Here is a 21,854-nt window from a genome sequence, read left to right as displayed (position 1 = left end):
CCCTCAATGTTTCTAATGGCTAAAATAATCAGCCCTGGGATTTGTGGGTTGTTTTTTTTTTTTTAATGCTATCAAAGCAGTAACATGCCTAAGTTGTGATTTTGAACAATCTAGCATCCACACCAAGTAGATTGTTTCTCAATAGCTTATGGGCAATGTTAGACTTCATTTATACCCAGTAATCCGAATATCCTTAACCCTCGCTCTAAAAGAACAAGACAATGGGGGATAGGAAGTTGAACTGGAATCACAAAATGATAGCTTTAGAGTTGGAAACTATCTCAGATGTTACCTACTTTAACAGTTTTATTTTATAAATGAGGACACTGAGGTACAAATAGGTTTAATAACTTACCCAAGATCACAAAAGCAGTAAATGGAAGAGGAATGATTTGAACCCAGGTCCCCAGACTCCAAATCCATCATTCTCCCCATCCTGCAGCAAGGCATTTGGCAAGCCAAAATAAGAACCTTGGTAAACACACTTTTTCTAAACAAGCTGTTTCTCCTACTTAACTTACAACTATGGGGAAAGGAATATGCATTCATAAAGCCCCAACTATGTGCCTGGAACTGTGCAAAGCACTTTACAAATATTTCACTATTGTGAATCTCACAACAGGGAAATTTATTCCCTTTTTACAGTTGAAGGAACTAAGGCAAACAAAGGTTAAATGACTTGCCCAGGGTCACATAAGTATCTGAGACCTGAGCCCAGGACTTCCTGACTTTAGACCTAGCACTCTAGTTACTGTGCTACCTAGCTGCATCCATAAAGAAAACACTAATTCCACATTTTTTACATAGGCATAGTTAATGAATTTAGAGGCCATCTGTGAAGATGTGAAAAAATCACATATTTACATTTGTCTTAAAAAGTTTACTGTGTATGTCTGTTTAGGAGTTAGCTTTCTAGAGCACTGGCAGTGCTATAAAACTGAAGACAGGGGGTAGTTAGTTGGCTCAGTGGATTGAGAGTGAGACCTAGAGACAGGAGGTCCCAGGTTCTAATCTGACCTCAGATACTTTCTCACTGTGAGCCCCTGGGCAAGTCACCTAACACCCACTGCCTAGCCCTTACAGTTCTTCTGCCTTGGAACCAATAGAGAGTATGGATTCTAAGATGGAAGGTAAGGGTTTAAAAAAATTGAAGGTAGCCTTTGGTTGATAAGGTGACTTACCTAATACAGATAGGTAAAATATTAAGAAGGAAGTTCAAAGCAAATTAGTAAAACAACTACAAATTTCCCTAATAATAGGGGGGAAATTCACCCAGAATTTTCATACAGATCCATATCTTTCACATGGATTTTCTTTCTCTGCTTTTAGCACAAAATAAGGCATGACCCACAAGAATCAGGAGAGAACATTCTGAGAGCTTGCTCAGATAATTAGCAGGGTGTGGTGGGTGGTGAGAAGATATGAGTTAAAAGCCTGCCTTTGATGCAAGCTGTGTGACCACATGGCAAGACCTTTTAGGTCTCTAAGCATTAGTTTCTTCATCTGTAAAATAGGGTTAATAATGCAGGTAGTATCAATCTCATAAGGTTTGGGGGAGACTTACCTGAAAAAATCTACATAAAATGCTTAAAAATATAAAGTAGTTATATAAATGTTAGTTATTGTGGTGATTAAAAAAAAAAAACATTGAAATATTTCTTTTTTTTTTTTAAAACCCTTACCTTCCATCTTGGAGTCAATACTGTGTATTGGCTCCAAGGCAGAAGAGTGGTAAGGGCTAGGCAATGGGGGTTAAGTGACTTGCCCAGGGTCACACAGCTGGGAAGTGTCTGAGGTTGTTCTTCCTAGGGAAAAAAAGTTAAACAGAAAATATATACTAGGGTTTTTAATGTAAAGCTTCCGTGAATCCTTAAAATTAAGGTAGCATAATGGATAGAGCAATAGACCTGAAGTCAAGAAGAGTGAATTCAAACCTGGTCTCAGATACTTGCTAGCTATTGTGAATTTTAAATCTCCATCTTGCTTGGTCTAGCACCACCCACGATACGGGCATGTGCTAAGCAATGGCAAATCAGGAATAACTGACTGTCCAAGCTTGAGTCACCATTGGCACTTGTGAGGCACAGGAAGTGAGGTAGGGAACAGCCTCTGGAATTCTCTCACTTCCTGTGGAGAGAGCTAGGCACCAGTTCATGCTAGGAACTTGAGCAGGGAGGAGGCCCACAGGCAGCTTTCCTTCAGATGGGTCACGTGAGTCAAGGACTGTTTCTCTTCTCTACCTTGGCCTTCGGGCCTAAACTCCCTCTGGCTCTGCCAGAAGGTTGAGTTAACCTTTTTCCTCTTCCCCTTCTTTCCTTCTCTCCCTCTCCTTCTTTCTTACTCCCGTTGTAATTAAACCACCATAAACTCCATTCTGACTTGAGTGTTTCATTTTAGAAATTTCATAAGTAAATTCCTTGGTGATCATAAATTAATATTATAGCAATCTTTAAAAGTGATTTAAATATCACACTATGTGACCCTGGGCAGGTCATTTGACCGTGTTTACCTCAGTTTCCTCATATGTAAAGTGGGCTGGAGAAGGAAATAGCAAACTATCCTAAGACCTCTGCCATGAAAACCCCAAATGGAACCACAAGAAGTCATACACAATTGAAAATGGCTGAATGGCAACAAAAATAGTTTATACATATCATTTTACTTTCATGGACTAAGGAAAGGTTCAGAGGTCTGAAATAAAGCTGTTTTTTACCTATGACTTCAGAAAAGGTCTGATTTATATTAAGTAGGGATTGAGAATAGTAAAGACCAGTCAAAAGATATCTAAGCATTTACATTTAATTAATTCTTATGTCAAACTATATGACCAGTTAAATATAATGCTATCTAATATTAGGAAATTATGGAAGTACATGGCATCTAAAGCATATGTCCTGCCTGGGTAAGCTGCCTCTTTTTGAGGGTTTTTTTTTTTCCTTTCCTAAAAAAGAGTATCCTAAAATGGAGACAACCAGATTTGGGAGGTGTTCTTATAAAGTTCAAGAGACCCAAGGCAACTGAGTCCAGTGAGAAGAGTTGCAGCTGCAGGAGTAGGATGGAGGTAGTGAAAGCTTCTGTAACAGAGAGGATCACAGCAGAGAAGAGAACTGCCCCAAGTCTTGCTGTTTTACCAGCAAATATTTATACTTGAAGTTATTTGGACAGTGTAATACACCTAAAGCAAAATGTGAAATGCTTAATTATAAATCACATGAACTCCTTTATATTATAATAGGGTTAAGTATCAGCCTCTCAAGCAAATTGTAACAGTAGTTAAATTTCTGAATGCTTTTCAGTTAATGCATGCTTTTTGAGTCTTTTTACAGTTAGCCTTTTGTGTGTGTAAAGGAAAAAACTGCCTGTCCTGTACCTGATTTATATTGTTCATTGTGTATAGCTTTTATTCCCTGCTTTTTAAGGAGACCCAAAGCCATGAGCTGTAAGTAAAATTGCCCCTGGGGACATTAAAGTGGAAGAATGAATGAGCCCTGAACAAGAGAAAAGGGAGCCTAACTCTTCTCATTAGAGGTGGACCCTCCTAGGAATGAACCTGATCCAAACTCTAATCCTGTATAAAGACCAGCAGTGAGTACACACCCTCAGCTTTCTGTAAAAACTCAGAAGCTGTTCTTTAAGTTTAGAAGCAGAAACATTGGATTTTTCAGGACCAAAAAGCCATTTCAGTAGTCCAAGGATGAAGTAAATAAAGGTTTACATGAGGGTGGCAGCTGTGAGGACCAGAAATGTAAATATAGAAATGACAGATTGGATGTGGAGAGTGAGTAGTTGAGGATTTCACTAAAGTTGTGAGACAAGGTGATTGGGAGTATGACGCTGCGCTTGACAGTAATAGAAAAACTGAAAAGAGGAGAAGGGGTTGGGGGGAAGACAGTGAATTCTATTTTGGGGATAGTGAGTTTGAAATGACCATGGAGCATTCAGTTCTAGTTGTTTGTTGCTGGCTTGAGTCTAAAAAACTCAGAAGAGAGATTAGGGTTGAATAAATAGATTTGGGAATAATCTTTACAAAGATGACAATTAAACCCATAGAATCTGAGGACCTCACCAAGCTAGAGCACACACAGAGAGAGAGAAGACAACCCAGAACAAAGCCTTGGTGAGTGGGCATAATCCATATGAAAAATTGGTAAAGGAGAACAAGATGTAGTCAGAAAAGTAGGAAAAGAACTAGAAGAGAATGGTATCCCCAAAAGCCTAGAGAGGAGAGCATATCCAAGAAAAGACAGTGTCAAAGGTTGCAAAGAGGACAAGAAAGATGTGAATTGAGAAAAGGTTATTTTATTTGGAAGTTAAGAGATCATTAGTAACACTGGAGAGACTAGTTGCAGAATAGTTAGAAGCTAGTTAGTTAGTTGTAGTATAGTTAGAAGGTTAGAAGCTAGATTGCATAGAGTTTAGAATCAAGTGAAAGGAGAGGAAGTGGGGACATAAAGATTAGATGACTTCCTCAAGTTGTTTAGCAGAGAAACAGAGGCGAAATTCAGGGCAAAAGCTAGCAAGGATGGTAGGATAAAGTGAGGATATTTTAGGGATATGGGAAATGTTTATAGATAAGTGAAAGAATGAGGATGGTACCAGAGGCCATCTTCTGAAGGAAATGGAATAAGATAGTTTAGAATCAAAGGTGCATATATATGAGGTTTGCCTTGGCAACAAGGAAAGACACTTCTTCATACATGGGACAAGTGAACACTAGGGATGTATATCTGAGTGATAAGAGAATAGGAGAGGGAGAAGAGTGAAAATCTAGGTCCTGAGAATTGATATCAAACAAAGATTTAAAAGGGTCTTAATTCACATGTACTATACTAACATATATGTATGCATAAGACAAAATGGTTGACTGAAAAAGATGCTAAATTTGGATTCGAGAGTAAATGGTTTTATTCTTGGTTCTGCCAATTAATGCTTGTGTGACCTTGAGCAAATAATTTAATTTTTGAGAGTCTCGGTTGACTTATCTATAAAATGAAGATGTTGGAATAGATGGTTTCTAAGGTCCCTTCCAACTCTTAAATGATGATCCTATGATATACACTATGTTGTAGAGAAACCATAACAGAAAATATCCAGTGAGCTCTTGCAAATAGACCCAAGTGTTCAGCTAGAACTCAAAACAGAGAGGCTTTAGCCTGGGGAAAGACCAACTATTAAAAGTCACAGTAAGGGGGCAGCTGGGTAGCTCAGTGGATTGAGAGCCAGTTCTAGAGACGGGAGGTTCTAGGTTCAAATCTGGCCTCAGACCCTTCCCAGCTGTGTGACCCTGGGCAAGTCACTTGACCCCCATTGCCTACCCTTATCACTCTTCTGCCTTGGAACCAATACACAGTATTGACTCCAAGACAGAAGGTAAGGGTTTTAATTTAAAAAAAAAAGTCACAGTAAAGGTAGGCAACACCATGCACACTCCCTCCTTAGAACACTGTAAGCTGCAGCAGGAGAAAGAGACATCCCAACACCAATGTTAGTAGTGCTATGCAATTGGTCTGATATGACATAGGACACTTGGTTACTGTAAAAGAACTAAAATAATAACAAAAACATAATTCATCTGGAAAAACAAAATTAAGTACATAGAAGTAAAAAAACATCATGGCATAATGTTCATAACCCCCCAAAAACTAATGAAACCTCAATATTTGACAAAAAAAAATCTAAAAAAGTTGAAAAGTCATGTGGCAGAAATTACGTTTAGACCAACATTTCATACCATATGCTATAATAAGTTCCAAATGTATACATAACCTACCTATAAAAAGTCAAATCACAAAGTAGAGAAATAGGGAAGGTGATCATTTTTACACTTATGGATCAAAGAAGAGTTTTGGACCAAACAAAAGATAGAAAGGATCACAGGAGAATTAAATGGATGATTTTATCTATATATCATTTGAAAAGTTTTGTGCAAAATCAATTCAGTTAAAATTAGAAAGGAGCCAATTAACCAGGAAAAAACTTTTCAGTCAATTTCTCTGATAAAACTCTTCTATAGGTAGGGAAATGCTAGAAATGCATAAAATAGGTATTTCCCAACATGCTTAAACAAGTAGGGCTTAAAAGGAGAAAGGCAAGTTATCAATTCTCATAAAAAATTCTAAATCACTAATAAGGAAAATGCATTTTAAAACCACTTGAAGGCTCTGTATCACATCCATTATGTTGGCAAACTTGACAAAAATGGAAAATAGCATCAGTGTAAGAGCAATGAGAAGACAGGCACACTAATAAACTACTGATGGAGTTGTTAAAAAGTTCAACTATTCTGAAAAATAGTTTGTAACTACACCCAAAATATGCATATCCATTGACTTGGGAATACCATTATTAGCATAGAGATGGAAGATCCAAAGAGATAAAGGAAAGAAGACAAAGATCCACCAATAAAGACATATTTATAGCAGCACTTTTTGTTGTAGCAAAACCAACAAATAACTGAAAACAAAGAATGTGCCCATCATTTAAGGAATAACTAAACAAATTATATATAGCATATGCATGTAATAAAATATTACAAATTATGAAAAAATAGGTTCAGAGAAACCTAGGAAGAGTGAAGTTAACAGAACTAGGGGTACAACTCGTTTAATGATTTTCACACAAAAGGACGGCAATTCTGAAAAATTTAAGATACATAATGAGTAACAAGACCAATCATGCTACCAAAAAACTGTTATGCCATGATTCCCATCTCTTCAAATACAGTTAATGTATGAGTTTGTTTTGCATGGTACACTTAATTATTACAAGGAAAGACTTTATTTTTCCTTCATTTCAGGGGCCATAGCAATTGAGGTAGGGTTGGGAATTAGTTATATTGATGCTTCTTTTAAGGAAGAAAAGAAAGAAAAGGACATCCATAAATGACTTAAAAATAGAAAGGAGAAAAAAGGAAGCTCAGAAGAAGAGACAAAGGCCAGGACAACATTAGAACTACCCTTTTTAATTTGAAATATACTCTGAAAAAGTTTATGTGTACTGAAGATTCATTTCTTTACATGTTATTCTTCTTTGTAGAGATATATAGTTAAGTTTTTGTCAAGTTCACATTAAATTTTTTTTTCAAAATAAAGAACAATGAACTTAGATTCATAAGATATATGCGTTCTATTTTCTGGTTCTGCCACTTACTGAGTGACCAGAGGGGTAAGTTTCTTCTTCTGAGTCTTAGTTTCCTCATTTGTAAAGTTGACATAATATTTATACTACTTGACTCATAGTGATTAAAGGAGATACTCTCTGAAAAGTGCTTCCCCACTGAAAAGTACAGTTTTCTCACAAGATAAGCCCTACAATGATGAAATTAGAGATTCAGATCAAAATAAATATATTTTGTTATATACGTGTATACCATATCCTATAAGGAAAGCAATTTTAAAGTAAAATAGGAGTAAGTCAAGAGGGAAAGATATATACATATGTATATACAGTAAATATATACATTTTTATATATTAATATAAACATGTACACATAGGAGAAAGAGAAAAGGATTAGAATTAGGTGCAGACAAGGATAGAGAACCAAGACATAAATAAAATGGAGACTGTGATATACCAGAAAGAATCCTACTTCTCAGAGGCAGAGGCATACATGTTTAGACTTCATGAATGTTTCATGAGCTTGTGAAAAAGTGAAATACTGTTTAAAACAAAGGGGAAAATATATACCTAATGAAAAAGATGTGGATGCAAATGGGATCTTGTTTATAAAGTCAGTGCCTTGTGGAAAAGAAAATATGTAGTATAGGGATTTGGGGAAATCCAGGTTTCTAAGGATGAGTCTCTGTTTTCAAGGTAGAAAAAAAGTTACAATATGGCTTTTCCCCTTCACATGTTTAAAAATAAAAAAATTCCTCACCAAATGACAGCTCTATGTCAGGTTCCATTTGTCTTCATAACAGAGTATCAAGCAGGAGCGAGGAAATAAATAAACACTGAAAGACAACCAACCAAAAACTGAAGACATATGAGAGAAAGGTAATCCCCATACTGCAACCATTGAAAACAAAAACAACAATGACATTTCAATTTAGCTTTTGCCCCTGCTACTCCATACTATGTATAACTCATCTTTTTGGATGGAGATTCCCTTTGCTTTTCATGCCCTTCCCTTCTGGACAGACATAAACTGTGTCTGGTTAGGATACAAAATAGGGAATGGTATTCCCACTGGAAATAATACTTTGTCCATTTAATCACCAAATCTCAAGGGGAAAAAAACCCTACGTATTTTTATTTCTCCCAGGCCTCAAATCAACAAGGTATGCTGGTGCACCAGATTGCAGTTCTGGTCCTATCTTTCTCCTTTCTCCTACTCAGTTTCAATCATCCAAAATTTCAACATCATCTTACAAAGAACAAGACTGGACCTGTGATTTCATCCATCTAGGGAACTCCTAGGTGAAGAAATTCCATCCACCAAAGCAAGTCAGTACTTGATGTACAACTTAAAGACTTAGAGAACCTTCCATTTAGATAATGTTTCAAATATGCTCTCATTTAATAATTCATGAAAGAATCTTCATGATAAGGAAACTGAGGCTTAGAAGTTCTTAAGTTATTTTACTCAAGATCATTTAACTAGTAAATGAAGATGGCAGAATGAGTCTATATGCTCAGACTACAAAGCAACTAAACCACAATGAGTTGTTTATCTGATTCTCCCCAAATCTTGGGATTCACACTCTGAGGATAGGGGAGAAAGGATATCTCCTCAATCTATCATCATGGTCATAATAGGATTGTTGTTCAATCATTTCATATTTGACTCTTTATGACCCCATTTGGGTCATAGATACTGGAGTGGTTTGCTATTTCTTTCTCCAATTTGATTTACAGATGAGGAAACTGATGCAAAAGGGTTAAGAGACTTGTCCAAGGTCACAAAGCTATTGTCCATCTGAAACTGGATTTGAATTTAGGTCTTCCTAATTCCAAAACCAGCATTCTATCTAGTAGTAGTCTCTCGGTAACCGAGGATGACGATTGTCTTTGTGTGTTTTTGTGCACAAAGACACTTGTGCATGAAGATTTAAGTGGAAAAGTCGATGCACAGAGACAGTCCCACTCTCTTGGCATTGGAAGCCTGGGTCCAGTAGCACGAAAAGTCATTACACCTGGAGACTTCCTCAGCTGCATTGGATGGCCGTGTTGTCTTTTGTGCTCCAACACGCCCTAAGCACTCCACAGTGCTTTGCTGCGTCACCATCTCAGCCATTGAACCTTCTTATTGGTTTCTTCTGTCTATTCCCCCGAAGCAGTCTTCACATGCTGGGTGAGCAAAGCCCTGGTTCACCAGGGATCGGCAACGACCCACTGGCTACCCTCACAAGGTTTGGCCGGCCTGTCGAAGCCGTTGCCCGGGGTGTGGCCACTGCCGCATGCTAGCAGCTACTGGGAGCCTCAAGTGAGAGCTGGGTGTCAGGTGAGGGTCAGAGGTTGGAGAGCTGCCATAGGAGGGCACAACAAGCCCTCCATACCAGAGACCATATAAGTACCCCATAATGAGATTATAGGAGGAAAAAAAATATGCTTTTCAGTTCTGTCTTTGGTATTAATGATTTGTTCCATACCAAGAGGAAACACAGCATAGTAAGTGTCTAGAAGTGCTAACCAAGTCTTGAATTCACTTCTTTCTTCCTCAGGACCTGGTGGCTATCTCATTCCTAGGGTAGGTGAGAAAATCTACTAACCATGGTGATAATTCACACAAAGAGACTGGTCAAAAATCTATGCATTCAAGTATCTTCCTTACCTGAATATATAGGAGGGATATATCAGTTTCTCCTTTGCTTCCTTGCTGTAGAGGGGGAAAAGAGAACAGGACGGGTGTTCTTCCAAGTCCCAGAGAACTAAGAGGAAATGAGGGGAAGCCAGGGAAACATTCCTATCTATACCCAAAATCCTTGTCCTTCCTTGGAAAATCTAGGCCAATACCCAGGCCCAATTTTTGAGGACTAGAGGGCATTGCTAGTTTTAAGCAAAGACTCAGAGTGGACAATGTATTGTGTATTTTGAAAAAAAAAAAATCATGAGGCTCATACATACAATTGCTGCACATAAACCTTTTAAGAGGCCTCTCTCTTTTCACTCATCTAAATTTGTGCATTACCATATTGTGACTTCTTCCCCTTCAAAAATGCCCTTCAGTGACTACAATATCAACTATTTAAAATGTTTGCTTATAGGGATAAGGGGAAAGGGGAGTTAGGTTGGGGGACCAGAAACAAAAGTATGTAATTTGCTGCTCTTGTACTTCCTAACCCCTGCCCCAAATATCCTATGGCAGGACTGCAGATATGCCCCTACCCTAAAGATGAATTGGGGAATTAAAGTAAAATTAAATCAGTTCCTTGATTGCACAGGCACCTTCACTGCCTAAATTAAGCTGAATCTTCAACCAGCAGCTAAACTAGGAAGCAGGGGAAGACTGTTTTCCTACATACTTATAAAGAAAATAGTATTGGGCTTGTGGCTGCCTGACAGAGTTAGGAATTAGCCCTTAGGAATTAGCAAATGCAAGGAGAGTAAAAAACAGCTAGGTGTCACAGCTAGGGTCAAAATGAAAACAAAGGCATACACTCCATCCAACGGCTACCCCAGTACTTCAAACCAGATGAATCAGATACACCTGAACTTAGCCAAGTCCTACTGGTTACAGTATAGGAGCAGGAGGCCAGAGCAAGGGAGCCCATCTTACTTCCCAATCCTCATGCTTCGTCTTCCCTCTAATGATCCAGCTCTATTTTCCCTTTACAATTTACGTTCACCTGGAGGGTCCGATTTTAATTAGTGTAATATCCCTGTTAACAACACAGACTAATTAAGACATCCGTTAAGAATCCATAATGTAAACTTAATGAGCAGGTTCTGCCAGAATGTTTATATATTTTATTTATTTATTTTTAGCAGACCAGCAAAAAGCCCAAGCAAGTTTCAGATTTGAAACCCAGTTATTAAATAGGACCACTCAATTAAATACTGAGTCCTCAAAGCTGAAAATACGTATGTGTGCGATCCAGCATGTGGGCCCACTAAGCTCTGGATCTGATCTAATTCTAAAAGGGAATTAGAACCCCAAAGCCCACATTCATTGTGAACACTGAAGGAGAAATTTCAGTCCCATGTCTCTTTTCATGAACTCCTGCTCCAAGCCAGAGTTCAGCTAAGCCTCAGACATAAGCACTGCTCCCTGTACTCAGAGCCTCTTTGCTGTCTTTTCTTAAAAACAAACAACAAATACCCCAACATAATATACTTGGTTCTCTTGCAAACACCTGAGTCTCTCCAAAGTCATCCAGTCATGCTTGGGGAGTGGGGGGGGGGGGGTGTTAGGGGAGAAGAGAAATTTGTTTTTCCCAAACATCAACTGGCTTTCTTCACTCATTCCCCCAATCCATTTTCAAATGTGGGTTCCCATATCCCATATAGGCATACTCCCAAACATCCTTCGACCCAAGCCACCTCAGTGCTCATGCTGTGCACACTAAGCTGTCTGTAGCGTGATCCACAGCTCTAGCATCCCCTGCTGCAGCTCTCATTTGGGGGTAGGGGAAAGGTTGTTTCACACACTCTTTATAATAATATTTTCTACCCTCTACACCATCCAGGCCAATTTACCACTCTCGACTAAGAGCTTACTTTGGCTGCCCGTAACAGTAATAAGCAAATAATTGCCCCAGGGATCTAGGGCTGGTAGAACCCTCAGACAACCCCACCCCCACCCCTGCATCCGGCCCCCACTTCTCCGGCGTCCCCAGCCCGGGCGAGCATTGCGGAGCTCGGAGCCCCGCAATATTGGTATTCTGCACAGCAGCACCTCTGCTCTTCTGTGGCTGCAGAAGAAACAATAAAAAAACGGCTTTGCGCTGCGCTCGCCCAAACCCTCCCAATGTCAATGGGTAGGAGAGAACCAGTGAACAAGTAGAACAAGCAAAGAGAAACCAGCGGAACGTGGTCCCCTTCCAAACTGAAAATGAACCTGGCTGGCCAAGCAGAGCCCCTTCCCAATGGTCGTTGGGGCAGAAAGTTTAAACGTGGTCGGAGCGACAGTTTAGCTCTTGTCCCCAAGCTTCCCCAAACCTCCCTAGACGAATGGATTTGTTTAATTGTATACCCCTCCCCCAAAGTAAGGCGCTCAAATCTTCGAAGAGCAAAATTAAGGAACCCCTCCTCAACTGCATTCATAAAACTCCCTGACATCTTGGTACCAGAAGACCTCCCCTGAGGGAAATGTGAATGTATTTACAAAGGTCAACACGAATATCCCAAGCCCTCCTTCCTAAGAGATAAGACATCCCCTGACACAAACACACGCAGACTCACTCTTTCCCTCTCCCTCTTTGCACTCTAGGATCCAGCTGTTCTCTTTAGGAATTGGTGGGTGCCCAACGCCGCCCAGCATCGCTGGCTACCAGCAGATACTTAATCAACAACACCCTCTGGGTTATATCCCAGTTTCAGGTAACCTTACCTCCCACCATCCTAGTGCATGCCCTCTGAGAGGGGTTCCCTCTCCCCCCATTTAAAATCTCCTAGAGACAGCAACATCAAGGAATTTTCTTCCTTTCGTTGTTTGAGGGGACGAGACATAGGCTCTGTCCCATTTTAGTAGACTCGTTTCAAATATAAAAGTCTCAAGCTTTGACCTAAGATATCCCTCTCCCCACCCCGACCCCCCCGACCCACTCCCCAGAAGCTGGTCATCACTTTGACAAATTCCTGAAAGACAATTATCTCTTCTTCCCCTCTCCACCCTACTCCCCTCCCTCAAAGGGAATTCCCCCGTGCGCGGGGTATTGTGCAGCCGCCACGGCAGCCACTGCACCCTGTGCCCGGGACTGCCCCGATATTTGAATGAAGCCAAAGAGGAAGGATCCAGCTTAGCGCGGAACACTACCAGACTGGAAGATAGCACCTCACGCCAACTGCTCCTTCTCCATTCACAAAACCTGCTCCTCTCCTTCCCTACCCCCGAGCCATTATCCCAGTCAACCTATGACCTCAAGAGGTGCAAACCTGTGTGACCCCCCCAACCCTTCAGGGCGCTGTCCTCTCGAATCTGCGATGCTCTCCCCTTCAGCACCTATCATCTGTTCCCCGCTACCTAGTAGCTCTCCAACCCTTAGACCTCAGCGAATCCATTTAGCATCTCTGGTCCCTCAATTCCCCCACACACCCCCCCAATCACTTCCTGCATTCGCTTCCCTAGATGTAATGCCCACCCCCATTTATACCCCTAGTGCTCAGCCTCCAATCCCCACCCCCGGTCTCTTCGTCTCTGGTCTTCCTCTCCAAAGCCACAGTAGTCCATTCTCGTTTTCCTAGTCTTCCTCCTCCTCTTTCTCCTCCTCCTCTTCCTTCTCCTCCACTCACCCCCATCCCTCGGTGCATCTCCTACCCCAGGTTCCATATTTTCCCTTCTCTTCTTTCACCCCCAAATATCATAATAACCAATAAAATAGGAACCCGGAGCCGAAGTGGCTGGCCGGGGGGCGCCGCTGTTACTTACGGTCTCAGCGTTCCCAACGGCAGGTGAGGGGAGACGCACTGCCATCCCCTAGCTGCATTCCCCACCCCCTCAAAGTGTCCGGAGAAGGCACCCCTTCTGGGGGACTGGGAGAGCCCTGCCGGCCGCAGGAAGCGGAGGAGGAGGCGAAGGCGAAGGCGGAGGCGGAGGCGGCAGAGGCTGCAGCGGATCTCGGCTCTGTAGCCTACCACGCGACTCAGCTCGTGTGCAGCGTGTGCAGCGGGAGAGGTGCCCAGAAGCCTGGGCTTCGTTGGCCAGAGAAGCGGGGGAAGGCGCCCGTGGAGCTGGGGCGGAAAGGAAACTGGGGTCCTGGGTGGGAACTGAGACGGATTTTCGGCAGCTAGAGCATCAGAGCCAGGCGGAACCCGGGAGCGAGCGCAGCTTGCCCCAGGAAAGCTATAAAACACCTGGCTCCCTCTCTCTTTCTCTCATTCCCTCTCTCTTTCTGTCTCTCTCTCTCTCTCTCTCTCCCCCTCTCCCTCCCTCTATCTTTCGCTTCGCAGAGGAGAAGGAGCAGAAGAAGCACGCAGCAGTAGCAGTAGCAGCAGCAGCTCCCGCGCAAGTGTAGCGCGCGCACCGCCCAACGAGGGAGGGGTCCCGGGGTTAGGGAGGGTAGGGGAAGACCGTGTAGGAAAGAGGGGGCGGAGGAGAGGGAGCGGCTAGTCCCAGGGCGTGCGAGGACTAGAAGGAGGTGACGAGTGTCGCGCACGTGCTGTGCCGTTGTACCTCTGCACCTGCCTAGTGGAGAAGCTTTGAGGCAGGTGATGGGTAGGGCGAGGAGTAAGGAAGGCACCACGGAAACTGGGAGGGTTTAGTCAAGCCTAAGGGGGGAAACCAGGAAATACTGGATCTTCCCGGTCGGCTCCCTGGAGCTTCTCTCATCCCCATCTTCCACCAAGTGGCGTCCTCTCGTTCACCGCCCCCATCACTACCCAGTTTTTCTTAGGCTCCTGGGTTTGCTTCATCTGAGACAGGAACGAACAACGTAAAGAACGCACCCTGTGCATGCCAACCCTCAGTCTCCAGTTCTGAGCATCTCCACCGTCGACTCCAAATTCCTCCTTTCCCCCTCCTATTTTCATCCAAACAAGAAAAGCCTCCCCACCCCCTTTCCCCATCATCAGATTTTTTGGGAACTGGATGTGTGATGTCCTGTCCTGGTCGATTTTACACACGCCCCATCCAAATATACATTGACTTTCTTGCACTAACATGTCTTTTTCCTTCTAGTTTTCCCACCAGAAAGATTTCCAGAGGAATTTAGGGCCAAATCATCTGCAGAGCAGATTTGTTTTCCTGGATTTCTTTCCTGGACAAACGAGAGGAAAATCTAGCTAGGACCTGAGCTAAAACTGTCTCTCTCTCTCTCTCTTTTTTTTTTTCAGTTTCTTTTTGTACAATCCCATCCTACTTCCCATCGAATGTGTATGGTTTAAAGCCCTATCTTTCTAGTTCCTCGAGCTGACTTGATAACTTTGCAGATTAGGGATGAAAAGATGTTTAGTGTTAGCACTCTTTCTTAAAATTAAAGGAACTGGCCCCATTATGTATGGTAAAGGTTCAGTCTATAGCCCATTCCTTTGAGAGATAACCTTGATTCTATTTGCTTTAAGGTTTCTGGAGATCTCTTAACTGTAAAGTCAAAAGCATTAGCATTCCAATTCATGATATCTAGGGATACAGGACTCTTAAATGAATTTTAGATAGGCCCCATAAGCCAATCCTGAGTTAACATTCCCAGTGCTGGCCAAGTGAGGAAATGAGGAGTGGACAGTGAACTTTTACATGCATAGGTGCTTGAGTTTAATATTAGAAAAAAGGCAGAAAGGAAAAAAGAAAATCTTAATTATAGGGAGTTAGCAATAATCAGGCTAATAAGACTGCCAAATATAAGGATATGGACGGACCTAATTCCTGGTTTGGGCAATGCCTATAGACCCCCCCAAAAAATGTAATTTATATAAAGACGAGAGAGGTTGTAGATCTGGGCAAAGTGACAGTAACTGTTTGTCCATAATTACTGGGATTTTTCAAGTAAATTCTATCCCCTGTATAGTCAGTACTCCACAGATTTTTTCCCCTACCCCAAACTCTGGTATCTGGTTACTCTTTCTTTCAATTCTAGAAAGAATAAAGAGGACTAAAAGTGGGTAAATCTGTCATGGGGGGGGGGGAATAGGAAGCAGCTAGGTGATATAATGGATAAAGCAATGGACTTGTAGTGATGAAGACCTTAGATTAAAAATGGCTTTATGTGAACCTGAGCAAGTCAGTTAACCTCTTTCTGTCTCCTTTTTCTTCATGGGGGTAGTCAATAGCAACTACCTCAAAGGGTTTTTGCAAGAACACAGTAAGATAATGTATATAAAGCACCTTGCAGACTTTAAAGTCCTAAATACATTGAGTTGTGTTTAATTTTAGTCTTATTCTCAGATTCACTCCCTACCTCCTCTTATACTATGCAATGTTCCAGAAGGAAAAAAAAGGAATAGAAAATTAAAGAGAAAAAAATGCTTCAATTTGAAGGGGGGAAAGTCCTATGTAAACTCCAGCTGTTATTTAAGAGAACAAAAATCCTTCCATTTTTTGTGCTCCAAGTTCTGCAATTGCTTCTTCCTTCAAAGTAATCACATAACAGTAAATACTTGATTATCCATTGGTGAACGGTAATTATATTGTGCTCTGTATGCCAGTCAGTCAATCTGTACACTACATTAAGTACCCACTACAACAAAGAACAACTAAAATGTTGGAAGAATAACAGTTGAGACACCTACTTCACAAGAAACAAAATCCAAGGCAGTCAGTAATAAAGTGCCTAACTTCATAAAACTATTCATAAATATCCAAAGTTTCAATAACAACCAAGAGGAACTAGATGTCCTAACACAAAAAATGCAAATTTGATCTCTTGGGTCTTCACTGAGATTTTATGAGATGAAACTGGTAACTGGAATATAACTCTGAGTATACCTTATTTAAAAAAAAAAACTAGCTAAGTGAAGGGTGGTGGGGAGAATATTGCCATTATTTATTAAGAAAATATACTCATGTGGGAAAAACCAGGAACCAGGAATTGCCAACATGCAATCAGCTCCCAAACCTTCTTTGCCCCATACTTCTGTACTCATCAATTTATGCTGGGCTGTCTGTAGGAAGCAGGGAAGTATGACAAAGAAAACATGGGTCATGTTCAATGAAGGAAGAAAGAGCAATGATTTTTATCACAAAAGTATGCTATGAGCCAGCTAGACAGAAAGAGTAAATACATGAGTTTAGATATGCCTTGGTGATCATTTCATCCTTCAAAAGTTAAAGGAAACATTAAGGGACACTCTATGACTCTCAGCAACAGGGAGGAAGTGATGGTTAGGATATCAGAATCCTAGAGGGAAGTTACTTTCTCCTAAAATTAAGGGAATAATTAAGGAGCAGTCTAATATGAATCCCAGATTTTGGGAAAGCAGATTTCAAAAGGTTTAGAGGAAAATTAAGTTGGATCCCATATACCAAAATTCTACTGGAGAAGTTAGCCCAAGAATGTAACTTATAGACACAAAGGAAAAGACTCCAATAAGAAAGAAAAATGGCATTTCTCTCAAAATATCAAATGTGGATGCACAAGGAACTCATCTGCCTAAGTTAATTTTTTAAAAAGAAATGAATGGAAAAGTGGAAGCAAGATAAAGTGACAGATGAATATAAGAGCATGTTATTGCTGAGCTATTGTCAGAAATATTTGAAATATCATGGAAAAGAGAGTATATACAAGATTAAAGAAGAGCAAATTCTGTTCCAATTTTTTAAATGAATTATTGGGCTGCATTAAAAGATATAACCTCTAGGAATAAGGGAATGGCAATTACACTGTACTCTGCCCTCACTTGACCTTTTGAAGTGTGTTTAGTTCTAGGTAACATAGTTTTAAGAAGAACATTGATAAACTGGAAAATATAAAGAAAAATGTAACCAGGATGGTGAACTCTCTCTCTCTCTCTCTCTCTGTCTCTCTCTCTCTCTCTCTCTCTCTCTCTCTCTCTCTCTCTCTCTCTCTCTCTCTCATGAGAATTATTTAAAGGAACTGGGAATAGTTAGCCTGGAGTAAAGAAGTCTTTGGAGAAGGATGGATATGACAGCTGTTTTTAAATATATTAAACTGTCACATATAAAAAGGAGTGGCTTATTTTGTATGACTCTAGAAGGACAAAGCAAGAACAATGATAAGAAATAGCAAAAAGGAAAATTTAGGCTTGATATTAGGAATTTTTTTTAGAATTAAAAAGGAGATAATTAAAGAAATAAAGATCCAAGTTTGGGGGATAAAATTCATTAGTTGGTAAAAATTGTTAGGAAAACTAGAAAGCAGTCTGGCAAAAAAATTAGATATAGACCATTATCTTCCACCATTTACCAAGATAAGATCAAAATGAATACATGACCCAGGCATAAAAGGAGGCATAATAAGCAAATTAGAACAAATAAGATTTATGTATAGAAGAATTGATGAATAAATGAGACAGAAAGCAATTGTAAGATATTAAATGGATAACTTTGAATACATTAAATTAAAAAGGGGTGGAACAAATAAAACTTATGTAGCCAAGAATAGAAGAAAAAGAGGAAGTTGGGAGGGGAGAATTATAGACAATTTCTCAGATAGAGTCACCTATCTAAAGTATAGAGCAAACTTTATCAAATTTATAAGAATATGAGCCATTCCCTAGTTGACAAATGGTCAAAAGATATGAACAGAGTTTTAAGATGAAGAAATCAAATCTAAATATAACTATATGAAAAAATGCTCCGAATCATTATTGATTAGAGAAATGCAAATCAAAACAACTCTGAGAGATCATCTCACACCTCTAAAATTGGCTAATATGATAAAAGAGTAAAATAACAACTGTTGGAAGAAATGTGGGGAAATGGTAACACTACTAATACACTGTTGGTCAAACTGAACTGATCAAACCATTTTAGAGAACAATCTAGAATTATACCTTAAGAGCTTATAAAACCTTTTGACCCAGCAATTAGGTTTATTTCCTAAAGAGATCAGGGTAAAAGAAAAAGAATATTCTAAAATATTTGTAGCACACATCTCAGCAGCAAGAATTAGAAAGAGAAATTCCATTTAAAATCACTCTAGACAATATAAAATACTTAGGAATCTATCTGCTGAGACAAATACAGGAACTATATGAACACAACCACAAAAAATTCTCCACACAATTAAAACTAGATCCAAACAATTGGAAAAACGTTTATTGCTCATGGGTAGGATGAGCTAACATAATAAAAATGACAATCCTACCCAAATTAATTTACTTATTTAGTGCCATACCCATTGATCTACCAAAAAAACTTTTTTACTGAAATAGAAAAAAAACATAAAAAGTTCATTTGGAAGAACAAAAGATCAAGAATATCCAGGGAAATCATGAAAAAAAATGCAAAGGAAGGGGGACTTGCAGTCCCAGATCTCAAACTATACTATAAATCAGTGGTTATCAAAACCATTTGGTACTGGCTAAGAGACAGAAAGGAGGATCAGTGGAATAGGCTTGGGGTAAATGACCTCAGCAAGACAGTCTATGATAAGCCCAAAGATCCCAACTTTTGGGACCAAAATCCACTTTTTGATAAAAAACTGCTGGGAAAAATTGAAAGACAGTATGGGAGAGATTAGGTTTGGATCAACATCTCACACCCTACACCAAGATAAACTCAGAATGGGTGAAAGACTTGAACATAAAGAAGGAAACTATAAGCAAATTAGGTGAACACAGAATAGTATACATGTCAGATCTTTGGGAAAGGAAAGACTTTAAAACTAAGCAAGAGCTAGAAAAAAATCACAAAATATAAAATAAATAATTTTGATTACATCAAATTAAAATTTTTGTACGAACAAACCCAATGCAACCAAAATTAAAAGGGAAGCAACAAATTGGGAAACAATCTTCATAACAAAAACCTCTGACAAAGGTCTAATTACTCAAATTTGTAAGAAGCTAAATCAATTGTACAAAAAAATCTATCCATTCTCCAATTGATAAATGGGCAAGGGACATGAATAGGCAATTTTCAGTTAAAGAAATCAAAACTATGAATGAGCACATGAAAAAATGTTCTGCATCTCTTATAATCAGAGAGATGCAAATCAAACCAACTCTGAGCTACCACCTCACAGCTAGCAGATTGGCTAACATGACAGCAAAGGAAAGCAATGAATGCTGGAGGGGATGTGACAAAGTTGGGAAATTATTGCATTGCTGGTGGAGTTGTGAATTGATCCAACCATTATGGAGGGCAATTTGGAACTATGCCCAAAGGGTGATAAAAGACTGTCTGTCCTTTGATACAGCAATAGCACTGCTGGGTTTGTACCCCCAAAGAGATAATAAGGAAAAAAAAAACTTGTACAAGAATATTCATAGCTGCGCTCTTTGTGGTGGAAAAAAATTGGAAAATGTGGGACTGCCCTTCAATTGGGGAATGGCTGAACAAATTGTGGTATATGTTGGTGATGGAATATTATTGTGCTCAAAGGAATAATAGTGGAGGAATACCATGTGAACTTGAATGACCTCTAGGAATTGATGCAAAGCAAAAGGAGTAGAACCAGGAGAACATTGTACACAGAGACGGATACACTGTGGTACAATTGAATGTAATGGACTTCTCCATTAATGACAATGCATTGATTCGAAAAACTTGTAGGGATCTACAAGAAAAAAACACTATCCACATTTAGAGGAAAAACTGTGGGAGTAGAAACACAGAAGAAAAAGCAACTGCTTGAATACATGGGTCAAGGGGATATGGTTGGGGATGTAGACTCTAAATGAACATCCTAATGCAAACACCAACAACATGGAAATGGGTTTTGCTCAAGGACACAGTGAAATTGCATGTTAGCTACGGGAAGGGGGGGGGAGGGAAATAATATAATTCTTGTAACCAAGGAATAATGTTCTAAATTGACTAAGTAAATTAATTTAAATTAAAAAAATAAAAACTAAACTAAACTAAACTAAAATATTTATAGCAGCTGTATGTGTTGGCAAAGAACTGGGAATTAAAGAGATTCCCATCAGTTGGGGAATGGCTAAACAAGTTGTGGCATGTGGATGGGATGAAATATTGCTGCACTATAAGAAATGATGAACAGGTTAACTTTTTTAAAATCTGGAAAGACCTACATGAAGTTTTGAAGACTATTACATACAGCAACAGAAATATTGTTTGAAGATTGACCATCCAGGAAAAAGAATTGATAAATAGAAATGAGTAAGACATAGTTTTATATATTCATATAAAATGATGACTTCTGTAATGCAGGGAGGAGAGGGGGAGGGTTAGGCTTTTTATATCTTTATTATAGTTAATGTATACATACCTACACATGCACACACATGAAATGAAAAGATAGAGGTATTACTGATGATAAAAATAAAAGTAAATACATCTGATCTAATCCATTGTGATCCCAAACCCAATTGTTACCTTCAATCCCTCAACCTCCCAGTTCTTTTCCTGTGTTATTGTTTTTTCTTCACTTTATTTTCAAAGAGGATCCATGACATCCTGAGGGGAATGTTTTAACTTGCAAATAAAATAGATTTAAGTAAGGCAGAATTGCACAAAGTCATCAACCTCACTCTCCTAGTCAAGTGGCAAGACAAAAATCAGGACACTTGGTGATAGCTCAGGAGGAAGTGAATGGCCTTGGCTTCTTTGATGTCTAACCAATTCTAAATGTTCCACAACACCTGGTAGGCACCATTGTACCCCTGGGTCATTACCCCAACATTAGCTTCACTCTCCTCCTCTTCCCATCTTGACCTTTTGGTGAATTAATTCAATTCTACACTATTCTTTTCAGTCCCTTGACCTCTTATCATATCTTCCCTGATTGGCCTCTACCCTGGATCACTCCCACCACAAAGCTGGATAAAATCACAAAACTGTGCTTGCTAAGTCAACTACAGATTTATTTTATATTGTCCTTACTGTTGAAAAAGAACCATTTTATGACCTACTAATCAACATGCTATTCTGTTAATCACAGTGACTCTTCCAAACTTCTTTGTCCCTTCCCAAATATCCCATGTATTCCTTTCCTCCAACCCTTTCATCTGAGAACTTGGCTTCATATTTTACTGAAAAAAATATTAGCATATCAAGAACTCTTTCTTTTTTCCTCCTCCTTATTTCAAATCACTGAGATGCCTTCTGCCATTATCTCTTCCTTCAGCCCATGTCTCACATGAAGAGCATAGCTTTCCCCATGCCAAGGCAAACC

General features: G+C 39.7%; 1 protein-coding gene across 7 annotated transcripts in view; it reads right to left on the bottom strand.

The window, feature by feature from the left end:
- The window catches only part of RBFOX3 (RNA binding fox-1 homolog 3), a 1,135,878-nt gene extending 1,121,286 nt beyond the window's left edge, over positions 1–14,592 (bottom strand). For all 7 annotated transcript variants that reach the window (XM_056814226.1, XM_056814231.1, XM_056814224.1 and 4 more), the window contains exon 1: positions 13,529–14,592. The gene's annotated coding sequence lies outside the window, so the exon portion shown is untranslated. The remainder of the gene's footprint in view (positions 1–13,528) is intronic.
- Positions 14,593–21,854: the final 7,262 nt, after the last annotated feature.

This window comes from Monodelphis domestica, chromosome 2 (genome assembly GCF_027887165.1).
Source record: "Monodelphis domestica isolate mMonDom1 chromosome 2, mMonDom1.pri, whole genome shotgun sequence".
Taxonomy (NCBI): domain Eukaryota; kingdom Metazoa; phylum Chordata; class Mammalia; order Didelphimorphia; family Didelphidae; genus Monodelphis; species Monodelphis domestica.
The sequence above is the reverse complement of the archived record's forward strand: the minus strand, read 5'-3'. Positions and strand labels throughout refer to the sequence as shown.